General features: G+C 42.9%; 1 long non-coding RNA gene across 1 annotated transcript; it reads left to right on the forward strand.

Annotated features, from left to right (window-relative positions):
- Positions 1–664: 664 nt before the first annotated feature.
- On the forward strand, positions 665–1,848 carry LOC140219873 (uncharacterized). Its single transcript, XR_011896136.1, has 2 exons — positions 665–843; positions 1,412–1,848. It is a non-coding gene; the product is annotated as an uncharacterized lncRNA (long non-coding RNA).
- The last annotated feature ends 11,772 nt before the right edge of the window (positions 1,849–13,620 follow it).

The raw sequence follows: 13,620 nt of genomic DNA on the forward strand, positions 1-13,620 counted from the left end.
AAATACGGGGTTTAAATGCACCTAAACTTCACAGTCCGCTATGAGACACACCGTACTGGAAGACGCTGTTTTAGTTCTGACCATGAGTTTGACGTACACCTAAATTTAGGCATACGAGACTATTTTTTAATTTCGCCCTCATCGAGATGCGGTCGCCGGGACTGTTATTCACGCCCGTGACCCCGTGCTCAGAAACAGAGTCATAGCCACTGAATCTCGGTGGCGGCTCATCTATCCTCGATGTTCCTTTGTTATGGCTACAACACACCTGCCGGTTAGGCTAATATAAACAGCATATCAACGAGAAACAGTCTTACGCCAGAAGGCGGCACCACGCTTCGTGGCGTGAAAAAAAGCTGCGACGACATACAAACACAATAAAACACACACAAAAAAATAAAAAGGACAGTGCTACATCACTGAGCACATGCGACGCGATACAGTGAAGTCAACCTTCGGATGGCCATGTATTCGTGTTGACGCCGGCGCAGCGGCTTAAACAGCGGCGGCTATCACAGCGTGTATAGGCGCCGTAGAGCTCGCCACGACAATGTTGATCGCTCAGGGCCACAAAAGCGTGGGCCGAAAGGGGGGGGGGGGGGGGGGACAGCGAGACTTACGCACTTGCGTCCCTGTGTCTCGGCCAGAGCGCGCTTGCGCAAGTTCGTGTACGGTTGCCCGTACTCTTCAAAGCCGGCCAGAATACGAAGGAGCCCCAGCAACTGACGGGTGTACACTTCGAAGAACGCATGGAGTGTAAACGGTTGCGTCGATCTTGAGCTTGCGTCCGCTCCACGTTTCCGTTTGGCGGGGTACACGTTATCGCTCCAAGATTGTCTTACGGTAAACGTCTCCGCCTATACAAAGTCATTAATCATTCACGGTGCTGTTTTATTCACTCTGTGCTGCGTTGCTTCGCCGAGCTGTTTTTTTTTTACTGCACTGTCATTTTTGCACGACAACATTGGACCAGTGTTTTTGAAAGTTTTGTTCCATTGAGCAAATTGCCATCAACATTACCAGTGAAGCCTCCAGCGTTACCTTACATGATATATATGTTTTTTCCTAACTAATGACACCTTTGCAAACAGTGCATTAAACGACCAATGCTGCATGCTGTATAAATCCTTTTTTTTTATGGCAGATAACTGCATTTGCTATGCGTAAAACATGATCATCTTTTAAAAGTCTCCTAATTTTCAGAACAGCCCTTAACTGGTGACAGTAATATTGCAACACGGTCGTGTATGCATTACATTTGAGGCGGGCAAGCTTTACATATATAGTAATATACGAAGCCCTTCTTCTTGAAGCATGCTCGTTCTATAGTTAGCTGCGTATTCATAGGTGGTTTGCAAATAACACAGATGTTGTATACGTCTTCAAAAATTGTACATTTTCCTTCGAACAGGTTGATCACTAATATTGCGTCCCGAAAGAGCGTTGTGGATGCAGCAGCCATGGACTAGAGTAAGTCATGAAATCAATCGGACACCTGCGCGTCCTTTGAAGTAAAACACGTTGTGGGGCTAGTTGGTGCATAGCTTTCAAAAGATGAAGCGCCAGAAGTGACGGCACACTAGGAAGGAACAAAGACAGAACAAGGCACTACTTGCAATTGTTTATTGAAGTCGAAGATGGCTGATTATTTAGCCATTTTTTCAATGACAAGTGAACTGCAGTAGAACAAATTTTACCGATGCAGGAAGCGTGCATGATTGGTAATTAAAATTAGATGCACAATAATGCACTGTGTCCCTTTTCTTTCAAGTTATTTCACGTATAAAACATAATGAAAACCAAAGTACGTCGACACATTAAAGCCAAGCAGTTTTTCCCAATTATATTCTGAAATGTAAACATATAGCACAAATGCCTGCATAGCCACGCGTGCTGCGTGAAGTAATATATTATTATTTTTTTTGCCTCGTAGCATGTGAAATAAATATTGAGTGCTGTGCAAAATTTTGCAAACCGTCTTTATTCCCTAGCTGCCTGCAGGGCTGACTCTTGGTGCTTCTTTGTTAATTACATATACGCCATCTGGATCAATCTGAAAGAAAAGGCACTTGAAATAAGCACAAGCTAATTCGCTTCAATGGGCACCATGGTTGGTATCTGCCTATACTTATTTTATACAATAACGCATAAAGAATAATTTAGGTAGAACCCTAAAATACTTAACCTTGCAGCAGTCTCTTCCTTTTTATTTCTTATGAGAGCGTTACAGCTTGTGCGAGAATTGGTCAGCACAATCTTTAAACCTTTTAGGATCCAGTTTTCAGCTAAATGTCGATGTTTCAGCCTTAAGACTTTGCAAATCAAAACATAAAGTTACTGTGGTTTATAAATAGCATTTTGCCGCCCTACAGATTCACCGTGAAATTACCAGCCCATAATATGAAGATTAACCATGACAAATGACGTGCGTTACGTCGTAATTTCTGCCCACCACGGTTTAAGCCTCGAGGGCTCATGACCGTCTATATTTATTTATTTTCTTCGTAATCTAAAGACTTCCTTTGTTAGGCCCTTAATATTTAGTTGTAAACTTTTGGCAGTGTTTTGTGCTTGCATTGCCCTTCTTGTTTTTGTTGCTTTTCCAGCACAGAACTTACCAATAGCCTGCACTATCTGCGGCTAAACTTCTCATACTTCTCAATACAATAAAAAAAGAAGACGGAGTGCTTTATGCTTTCGTCAAAGCAAAGCTAGAATAAACACAGCGCTGCACCAAATCCTAAATCAAAACCTCCTAGGCAAAATTAGAGAGTCCAGAATTCACAAGTATGTGCAGCTATTACCGTAATGAAGCCTCACGAGTAAAACACATTTGGTGCGATGACGCATTTTGATTGAGCGAATTCGGCAGTGGCGAAAACAATGTAGAATCTGTGAGATGAAGTAAAAGGAAAGCTGACGGTTACCATATGGCACATGATTTTTTAAATTCAGCATTGTTCCGAAGACATACAACAGTAGCAAAACATAGAAGTAAAACATCTAACGGGTCTACAAATTGTGTAGATAATTGAGTTTTTTTTTTTAAATTCCGCTCAAGTTGCTCGATATATTGCTACCATCGCTGTTGCGTCAGCACACGCCTCGCAAGTCACCGTAACATTACTAGGGTAAAACTATAACAGACATGAATACTTCTGATTGCAATGTCACACTCCGCGCCCTATTTGCCGCTAGATTGAAAAGAGTCTCACGAGAAAAAGAGTTGCTTGCCGGCTAAGCTTATTTTTCTTCTTTCTTCATATTTTTCTTTTCTGTTTCTTTTTTCTGATATTGTTTGCAGAAGTCTTCAAACTTTCCCCTTGCTACGATAAGACATTGCTACGATGAGTTCCTCCACTCCAACCGAATGCAATGGAATGGAATATCTTTTTTCTTTACGTCACACGCACTTTATTCACCAAACCTAACTTGAAAGAAACCTTAAAGCACTGCCAGTCATTCACAGTGTATAAACCGGAAGTTCTGGGGCAGCAAGGCGTTGCGTATTTTTTCACGTGTCACGATAGCCATGATTTGTGTAATAACCCTAACTCTCAGCGAATTGGTAGGCTTCTTCATAACTCACTGTCAACTTTAAGCAATAAGTAATGTAAATGTCGGCATTTCTCTAGCATAGAATTCAATATGGCGTAAAGCCAGCTGTATGAAGAGACCGTGATTTAATTAGGTAACAGAATATCTGCTGACGCATGGCAATACATTACCTTAGTCGTCACCAAATCTTGGACCTGCCGTCGTGCTCTTACGGCGACTGCGCCTTTAGAAATAAGAAGCCCATACATTATAACTACATCATTCGTAACATGAGCGTCAGCATTGATGTACTATAGTGGACAACTTTGTATGGCAATCAAGGAAATGCTACGGAGGCGCTACTGAAAATTGTCCCACATTTTCATCCGCCTTAGTTTAGACAGGGAAAGAGAAAACATAGACGCCGTATTTACGCCAGCCAAATAAGACAGAATGCACCGCCGAGTGTCAAATTTCACTTTCATTGCATTTCTCTTCCACGCTTGCGCAAATGCGAAACCGTCGCACGTGGAATCTGCACTGATTATGTGGTCGAAGAAACCGAAAGTGCTGTGAAGCTCTGCCGGGCTCCTTGATGTGGTAACACATGTGCAGAAGCTCGGCCCGCAGAGCGTCCCTTTCATTGCCTCAGAAAGCTGTACGCGAGTATGTACGATTAGCAATGATAAGCTCTTAGCGCCTACTTGCTGCAAGGGCGGGACGGGGAGGGCGAGGAAGGGGTTGGATGACCACCTCTCGTCGCCCTCTGCGACACACCGACTCACCGAAGCTCCGAGCCTTTCAGCGCACAATCGGGGATCACTCCTCCCTCCTCGAGATTACACACTCGGCCATCCCGAGACCTATCCTTGCCATTAGTACACGAAGTGAAGTTGGTGAACCGGAGAAGAGAATAATTGATATTGTGATGAGCTCAGAGAGCGGGAGAAACGCAGCATGTTCATTTGCTCTCCGATGCCACGGCGCTTAAGTTCATTATCTTTGCCCACTCATTGTGACTACATTAATGTATCTGAAGCGATCTGTAGCTAAGCCATAGTTTGACGTAGATTGTTTTTGAGCAATCTCAGCATTTTATCCTGTATTTATCTTGCAGCAAATTAATATTGCACGCGCTATTCCACATTTGAGGGAGACCGTGCAAACCTCACAAGCTGTTGGCAACAGGAAGGAGACAAATCCAACGTGCGCGGAGGCACGTGACGAGGAATCATTAGATTTGTACGTGATCGCAGCAGGCAAGTACAATTATTTCAACATATGGAACTTCAATACCAATATTATTCCCCTAATAGTGCACCTGCAATACTAAAGTATAAATAAATATATTCGACTGTTCATATAACTTCATGTGGTATTTAGAAAACAGCTGTTTTATGTCTACGAGCTATGATGTTTGAAAGGAGAACGAACACTTATCACTTTACTACAGGCTGTCTCTCCATCCCTGTTATCCGTTCTCACTTCACTTCCCGGAAATTGCATTTCCTTTTGGTCGAAAGCAAAGTCAGCGTTTGCAGACACCCTTGTACGGGGAAATGGTTGGGGTACGCGCACGATATAGTTAACGAAAATGAAGAGAGCAAGGACAACGACTACAAAAAGTTAGCGAATGGTATCCCACGCCTCTACAGCAACGTTTCTTCTTTAAATGGGCTTTATTTTTGTTTTTCGTTGAGAACTGTTTACTGCACGTACTACTACGATGAGTACCACTAAGGTTCGTTGGTTACGTTCAGTAAGGCCCCTTTACGCGAACATCTGTGCTTAACTCGGCAAACTTATGTGCCTATATTATAAAACCATGTAGGTATGTTTAACTTCGAGTAGTACTTCTGTCTTTGGTACCTCTTAGAAACAATAAGGCTAAATAGTGAACGCTTGCACAAAAACGTTCTTTAATGACTACAGATACTTCGCGTTTCTTTGGACAACAGCATGAATATATTGAGAAATGCCGAACTGGAACCTGCAGCGGCCACAGATGCGCAAGAAAGCTTGAGGAAATTTTCGCGTGATGGCTGTATTTGGGAATGAGAAAGTAGCCATTCGTTGCCTCAAAGATTGCGGATATTTGTTTTATGGTGAATTTGTTCTAGAAGAGCGACCACGATACGTGCTTTGTATTTCCGCAGAAGGTTCTGAATGGACAGCTTTCGTTATTCTTAAGAGCGTTCAATCAAGGAATGTCAACATATGACTTTTCCCAGACAGAAGTACCACAGGCACACTACCGAGATCCTGAGACGGTACCACACGAGGTTTCGACGCTAGAGGAATAGGTAACTCAGCAATGAATGGACACTCTCATAAGGTCCATTAACAGGTAAACATCTGTGTCGGTGGAATTAAGAAGATCCAGATTTTGAAAACCTGAGGAGAGAGGCACTTACCCCGCAGCGGTTGACTTCACTGTGGAATATGCAAAGAAAACGAAAAAAAAAAAACCAGTGCGAAATTTTGACGACATCAAAACTATCTATATATTATTCATGTGGGAATCCTGGATACTACACTAAAGTGGCTCTGCTTATAAAATACCTGAATGATAGTTTTTTGGAGCGTAAGAAGCATGTCTGACATTAGATGTGGTGTTTCAGACTACCACAGGGAATATCTGAGTCCTAATTTACATATTATTAGATTTCAGTGAGAACTATACTTCACGCGTAAAAGCTTTCAAAAGAAAAAGAAACCGTAGCCGCGCACATATCAGATTTCTGCTTCTATGTTATTTCAAGAAGCAGGTATGTGTGAACAACGAATCCATTTCCTTTACGTTCACAGAGTCGTTGCGCCTAATCTTACAACAAACTAGCGTCTGTGATACGGACTGATGACCGAATGATACCCCCAGTAGACTTTCTCTTCTTCTTTTAATCTTTTCGTCCCCTTTTCCCTTTCCCCAGTGTAGGGTAGCCAACCGGGCTCAGTCCTGGCTAACCTCCCTACCTTTCCTTTATCATTTGCTCTCTCTCTATTTACAATACTTGCTACTCGTCAGCACAACGATTTTGGCCCCGAATAAAGAGCCTCTTCACCATCAATATTGATCTTTTTCTGTCCGATATTTAGGGTTCCCTAAACCATTTGCAGAAACGTTCAGTATATACTAGCAGCAGTAATGAATGCCAAAATGATTTAAATTTGAGCGTGACCGATTCGGGGTGCATAATTTTTTTAATTATTAGTTTATCGGAGACAATAACAAGCACTAGATGAACTTGTCAGCCTATACATGCACCACTAAACTCTCTCCTGATTGTTTTTTTTTTTTTTTCTTGCAATCTTTCTTGCCGTTGTCATATAAACTATGGACGCCAGATTTAGTATATGGCATCTCACATGAACCGCAGAGCGTTTAAAACATGACTGCAGTTCTCACTAATAATGGCGTCAAATTTGCAGCAAAATCGCGTGTCGTATTACCTGTTACTCTGCTGTATTTTTCTTGATATTCTATCGCGGAAAATGACAGTGAGGGCATTGTTTCCAAAAAAATACAATGTCCGAGTGGGTAGCGACTCTCTCATGCATTAAAATATACAGTTGGAGTCGGTGTGGAGTCTCGTGGTTGTGGTAGGGAGCAGAACACATAACTTTTTTTTTTATCAGTAACATAACAGAACGGGCGTCAAGGAAAGACACTGCCACCAGTGTCTCACTGCACCAGTGGTGCAGTGAGAGAAATGTGTTTCTTGCTAGTTTAAAAATACACACACATGTAGCGAGAGAGAGAGAGAGAGAGAAACGTGAGTGCACAGTTGTAATACATTAGGCTGCCTTAAACATTGAAGGAGAAGCTATTTCTCACACTTACCTCTAGCACGAGTAGAATGCTTCATACGCCCCGTTGCCATTCTGTGCAATTGTAACAAAGCGAACAAATTACTCTGTAGCTATTCAAAATGCTTGCATGACCACTAGTTTTGAATAGCTTCATTTGTTACAATCTCCTTACTACCATACGTATGCGAGGCTCTTTGCAGGTGTCTGTCGTAACGCGCTGAACAAGTTTGAAACTAAAGCAGCACCGAGCCCGCAAACAAATCGCACAGTAATTTATATAGTTTTTCAAAGGCTTATAGAAGTGATTTCTTCAGCAGCTTTGTGAAGTTGCAGGAACGACAATTTCTTACGCGAAATTTTTTGTTTTTAGTCAAACTCGGTTAACGAAGTCAATCACACTAAATCACCTAATGGATTACACCCCATGCTTCTGGGCTTGGTCCAACATATGTATACGTTATCCAGTTGACACAATTTGAGATGCCACTACAATGAAGTTACTTAGCACAGATATAAGCAGCTGGTCGGTCCACGTGAACTATTATACTCAACAACGCACAATGCGTTTGCTTTTGCAGACGCTGGAGGGTGCCACCATTTAGCTCAGACCCTGTTGATCGTTTCCTAGATGCAGCAGATGGCTAAAAAGTTTAAATGAACCTGCGCTTTCTTTGTGCTCGCTTTAGAAGCCAACACGTAGAAAAACTTGGAGGACACTTTAGCATCGCCTTTACGAATGGAACACGATAGCATTCAAAGATCCCTGATTGCTTCTCACGCTTCCAGGAGGCTTCAGCTTATCTAACCTTAATGTTTACAGGGATAAGCTGGTGGCAAACGCTATGCACAAAGGCGAGCGTTCCGGTAAAAATGCGGCTTTTGCGTGGGCAGATCCAGGAGGTCGTGCACAGCCATGCCCAATAAATTACGTGATTTTCAGGTTTCTGTTATTGTTTCGCACTTTTGCTATTTCAGTGTGAGGAAATTTAACATAAAATGCACGCGCGGTCGGCCTGTTTCATGACATTTGTTTCTGGGCTGTCGTTCTCAATACTCCGAGGAATAACTTCGTCAAGAATGTAAGGCAAGGTATGAGCAATCTTAGTGATAAAATGGTGTGACAATATAACCCTCATATGCCGCATGTCATTTGTAGCAAACAGATATGCATAAATATATACAGTGATTTTCACTTATGGACCCGCCAACACCGACACAGGATTTTCGGTGACATGCGGCCCATTACGCTGTCGTGTTCAAAGGGGTTTTGACAGTGAAATGTGTGCATGCTTATACACAAACATATTAAGAAAACAGAAGAGAGGCCCTCTAAGAGGAAGAAATATTTTCAAAAGCTTGACATATCGGTAACTGCGTATTAACTTCGGCTCACGCCTGCCGGTAGAAGCGTCAAGCTTTTTATATTTCACTTTCACTGTTTTTCTTCCATCAGGAAACGGAAGACAGTGAAATAAAAGCCGTGGCTACAGCTTGATGGGGGCCCCTGGACCTTTCACAAGGAGCAATTCACGGCCGATGATATTGCTTCACTTTAGCGGTTGCCTATCATGTTTCATTCACGATTCTTCGCGAGCAGATGATGTTCTGTCAGACTCCCTAGTTTATCCGAAATAGAGCAGTGAATAAAATAACCAAATCACGCTTCCAGCAAAACAGTCCCAACAAATTACAGCATTATTTCAGGTTTGCCGGACGAATGACAAATAGACGTTTCTTTTTCCTAGTAATGACAAAAGACACATAGTATAGCACAGGGTACCTGGGTACCTCTCAGTGAAATTGTTCACATGGTTCATGTTTCCGGCAACAATTCGAGCTACGCAAAAACAGCTTTAGCAAATAAGCCAGAAAGGTTGATGTTTGGGTTGGTGTGTACACCAGTAAAAAGGTTAAACACGAGCGAAAAACAGATAAGCCATCCGATACTGTATCAAACTAAGGAGTATAACATCCTTAAACTTCTCCGTGGGTGGGAGGAACACTGCAGTGCACCACTGCGGAATAATTTTCGACACTATGGGTTCTTTACCAACACGCGAACATAGCGCTTACATTTAGGCATATGAAATTTTTCGTTTTGTGTTTTAGCACGGTTTACTTAGAGAGCAAGCGAAAGAGACTGCACTCGAACGAAAGATGGCACCACGCAATCGCCAACTGACGACTGAAAGTTTGTGGGTGCTGTCATTCTTCCTTTTCTTTTTCAGTCTGATGTGTTCGCATTGCAGTTAATTATGCAATTGGGCCACCTCGCACAACTTGCTATGGTTCTTCAGTTTGGCCTCCATGTAATTTGACTGTCGTGAGCGGGAAGCAAAAGCGCAACCTGGTCTTGAGCGGCAGAACGTCATGGCCACTGAACCGCCACTGCTGGTGCTCGTGCATTAAATACTACTGTGCGCAGCGGCCTGTGCACAAGAGATTCAGCAAAACCCGAGAGACTAGACTGAACAAACCAATGTATTGCAATCATGGCAACGCTACTGTCAAGCACGATGTAAAAATTATTGCATGCTGCTGTAAACATCAGGAGTGATGTACGTTTATGGCCTGCGGCCGCAGAATGGAAACTTCTCATACGCACCTTAAGCCGCGTCCACGAGCTGCGCATGAAACAAGAAATAAGAGGCTCCACTTACTTTCCGATGGTATTTTATAGTAAAAAGAAAGCTAAAAGATAAAACGTGCTGGCGGCAGAAGGAAAATATTTTAAATTTAGGGGTTTTTATACATGCCGAAACGCCAATGAGATTATGAGGCATGCCACAATAGGAGGCTCCTGGGTAACGTGGATCACGGTGTGCGAGCGCTTCTGCATTCCGCCACATCGGAATGCGACCACCACGGCTTGAATCAAACCCACAATCTCGAGCTAAACAGGGTAACCCCATGGCAACTGGGCTAGCGTGGCGGTTGAAATTTTTCCTGTGACAGAACAGCAGTCAACATGATGAAGATATGACGGTCTCATTGAAGGATCGCGATACATCATTGCATTGCCATTGAACGAAGCGAAAACAGGTGGCAGCAATTCCACACAGATTTTGTATATCCACGTGTCCTTCATGCTTAATGTTTTCGGAACGACCGTGCCATAGGTATGAAGAAAGAAATATCACTTTTGATCACTTGTCAGGGACAAGCACAAACTACTAGTTTTCTTACTTTGTTGTTGACCCGAACGTCTTGCTCTACATGTTCATAGATTGTCGATTAGCTCGCGTTCATTATGAACAGAAACTCACATCGGCAATCAGGATTTGATTCCCGCTATTTATTCGAGTAAAGCCTTGTTAGGCTTGCACGAACGTTGAACTTCGTCATGTTTTATATTTTTACCAACATTCATTTCCTAGCACAGATTCTGTGCGATCGTGACGGTTCAATATCACTAGGTTGCACAGTATATAATGAGCCGGTCAGTTCTACAGCAGTCATTTTTAAAGAGTTTTTGACTTAGTTCAGCGATTTTTTTTCTAGATTCTTTATTCCTCAAAGAACTATGTTTCGCGAAACAGTCCATCTGCTATTACCTCTGTTTGCACAAACGTTATCTCAGTGTTAGCGATAGAGTTTTTTGACACACATGAAAACATTGACCACAGCGGCCGCATAACGCTTTTGACCATGTCCTGAAGAAAGTTTTGCAAAAAAGCTGCAATTGAAGCACATACATTTAGCTTGCACGTACAAACTTCAGCACAAGCACATACAAACTTCAAGAATGTTTTTAATACTAATGTCAATATTCTGAAATTCACTAAATTTTCTTTTAGTGGCAATGATATTTCTCCGAAGAGCACACGCTAAATTATCCGCCATCCGTAAAATACACTCATGGATGCTTGTACACGCAATGGGTTGTAAAAAAGCTGTAAATAGCCCATCTGAGGTATACGTCACCTCCAGATAACACATAACCTGCCCTATTTATTAACACCAAATATAAACAAGGTGCCTTGTTTAAACAATCGATAATAGCGGGAAAACGCACACAACCGAAACAGTAGAGCGAGTGAACTGAGGTTGAAAGCCAGATTTCTGTGATTATTTCTAAAGTGCGCAGTACTACATAAACACGAGGAAATAAACAAATTAATCCAAAAACTAGCCCTAGTTTAATCTTCAGCTTGCGTGATGTCATACCCGAGCATGATCGTACAGCAATAAAATAAAGCTATGTGCTCCAGGCTGCGCAAGCTACGGGTGATAGTATATGACAATCAGGAGGAATAGCCCTTCACACCAGTTGAAGTGGAGTTCATTCACCGCTGGTTTACTCGGTTGCTAAACGTCTATTGAGGCAAAGTTCTCGTATGGCCAGAGTGATGTCCAAAACTTCTGTTTGGCTCAACAGCGACTTTGTACTGGTGTGGGCCGCGGGATTCCTCTGCCAATTTGTCAAGCAATGTTTTTACCGATGTGCAGTCTAATTGTGTCTTTGAACCGGTGATTGCCAGTGTTCAGCAAACAACTGTCCTATTAGTTAACTGTACTTAGTATGCCTCGTATCCCAGCTAACATTAGCCAAGCTGTTCAACCAAGACGGCGATATTAAAAAAACACCGTGCATGATACAATTATAAGACCTACGGTGTTGGGTCGCCATAGGTCTGGTTACCGAACACCGTATGTCTTATGACAGTATAGTGCACCATGTTTCTTTCTTCTTTTTTTTGTTGTTGAACAGTTTGGCTAACGTTAGCTGGGACACCGGATATATAAAGTGCGTTGCATTGCATACACCATAAGTTCTAATCATTGTATGGGCTTCTATAAATACGTACCACAGTTGTACGCGTTCTCATGGTTAAGTATTTTTTTCTTCTCTAAATATTTCCTGTGAGGATACAGTGAATCTGCCCTGTTTTTGTGATTCCTGAGAGCTGCACTACACCGGAAGGGATCCTCAGGACAACATCCATAGGGCGTTATTGAGTGACTCGAACTTCTACTGATTCTGAATCATAATTGAAGAAATAAATATTTTTTGCGATAGCAAGAACGTGGGCACCCGATGTGCACTCGCACATTCGGCGCTACCGTTGCCGTCATCATGCTGTCTCAGGATGGACGGCGCAAGTGCTGTGAAGAGCTAGAAAGTTTGCAGAGACGCGAAAGACGGCGCAGTGCGCTTACCTGAAAAAAAAAATGGCGAAGTCAAATAGTCTTAGCCTAACGCTTCGCTGAATAAACTCTGAGAGCCACGGCAGCAGCGTTCGGCCTTCTGCTGCAGGCATGGGCATTGTTCGCGCAAGCACTACAGCGTTTCCCTTTGTGCGGCTGAGTGCAAGCAGTGATCTTAGCGGAAACGATAGTAAATTTAATGCTACAAACGCCAACGGTCTTCCTTCAGTCTTTTCTCGTGCACCACCAATGCCTTGAGTGCAGCTTTGTAAAATGCCCAACAGCAGCCAGGGAACTGTTTGTGCTACCCAGTCGCAGTTGCTTCGCTTGGTGCTACTTGAGAACATGTCTCCCACGCGTACTTTTAGAAAACCGTTTGTTCGAGGTTCAGCTCAGCGTTGACTCTTGCTATCATATTCTCATAAACACAAGTGACTGATACTGCGCACCATTCCAGGCCTACCATAATATGGGCTGCAATGGCTAGCAAGTTTGCCGACGATGATGATGTAGTTGTAACGCCACTTGATTGTGGAGCACCGCACCTGGCCAGGCCGCTCTTTACTTTGCCGAACATGTTACTGGGAAAGTACACTAAATGTATCTGACCAGCCCACTCCTTACGTTAATATAGACTAAGCAGCTGACGGAGTGCTCAATTATTATGAGAATTGTAGAGAAAGCAGGCACGTGAGAAAAATTGCATCGTTTTTCTGTACAGGGTTACGTCTTGCGAATTTCCTTACAGGCAGTGTTTAAATAGACAGACCAAAACTCAGACAGGCACAGACTGAGTTCTGTTCACGTTAGTGTGTTCGACTTACCTGCACAGTAGACCATAAAAATTACGGACGCTTAGCGCAAATAAGGAAGGGCGGAAGGGGACAAGGGCAGTGCTTGTCTACTCAGTATTACGAACAGGTTAGCCAAGCAACATGGACTTCTGGACTTACCTCGAGTTGTGCTACGCAGCGCTGCGGTCGTCCTGAATAACAGGACAAAGCAAAAATATTGTCACACAGCGCTAGCTCCATCTTAAGAGAGACGGTGGTTCTTTTACACAACATACGCCAAAATTTTCACAGCAATTTGTGAACAAATATTTTTCCTCGGATGCGACTATCG

This window comes from Dermacentor andersoni, chromosome 8, assembly GCF_023375885.2.
Source record: "Dermacentor andersoni chromosome 8, qqDerAnde1_hic_scaffold, whole genome shotgun sequence".
NCBI lineage: Eukaryota > Metazoa > Arthropoda > Arachnida > Ixodida > Ixodidae > Dermacentor > Dermacentor andersoni.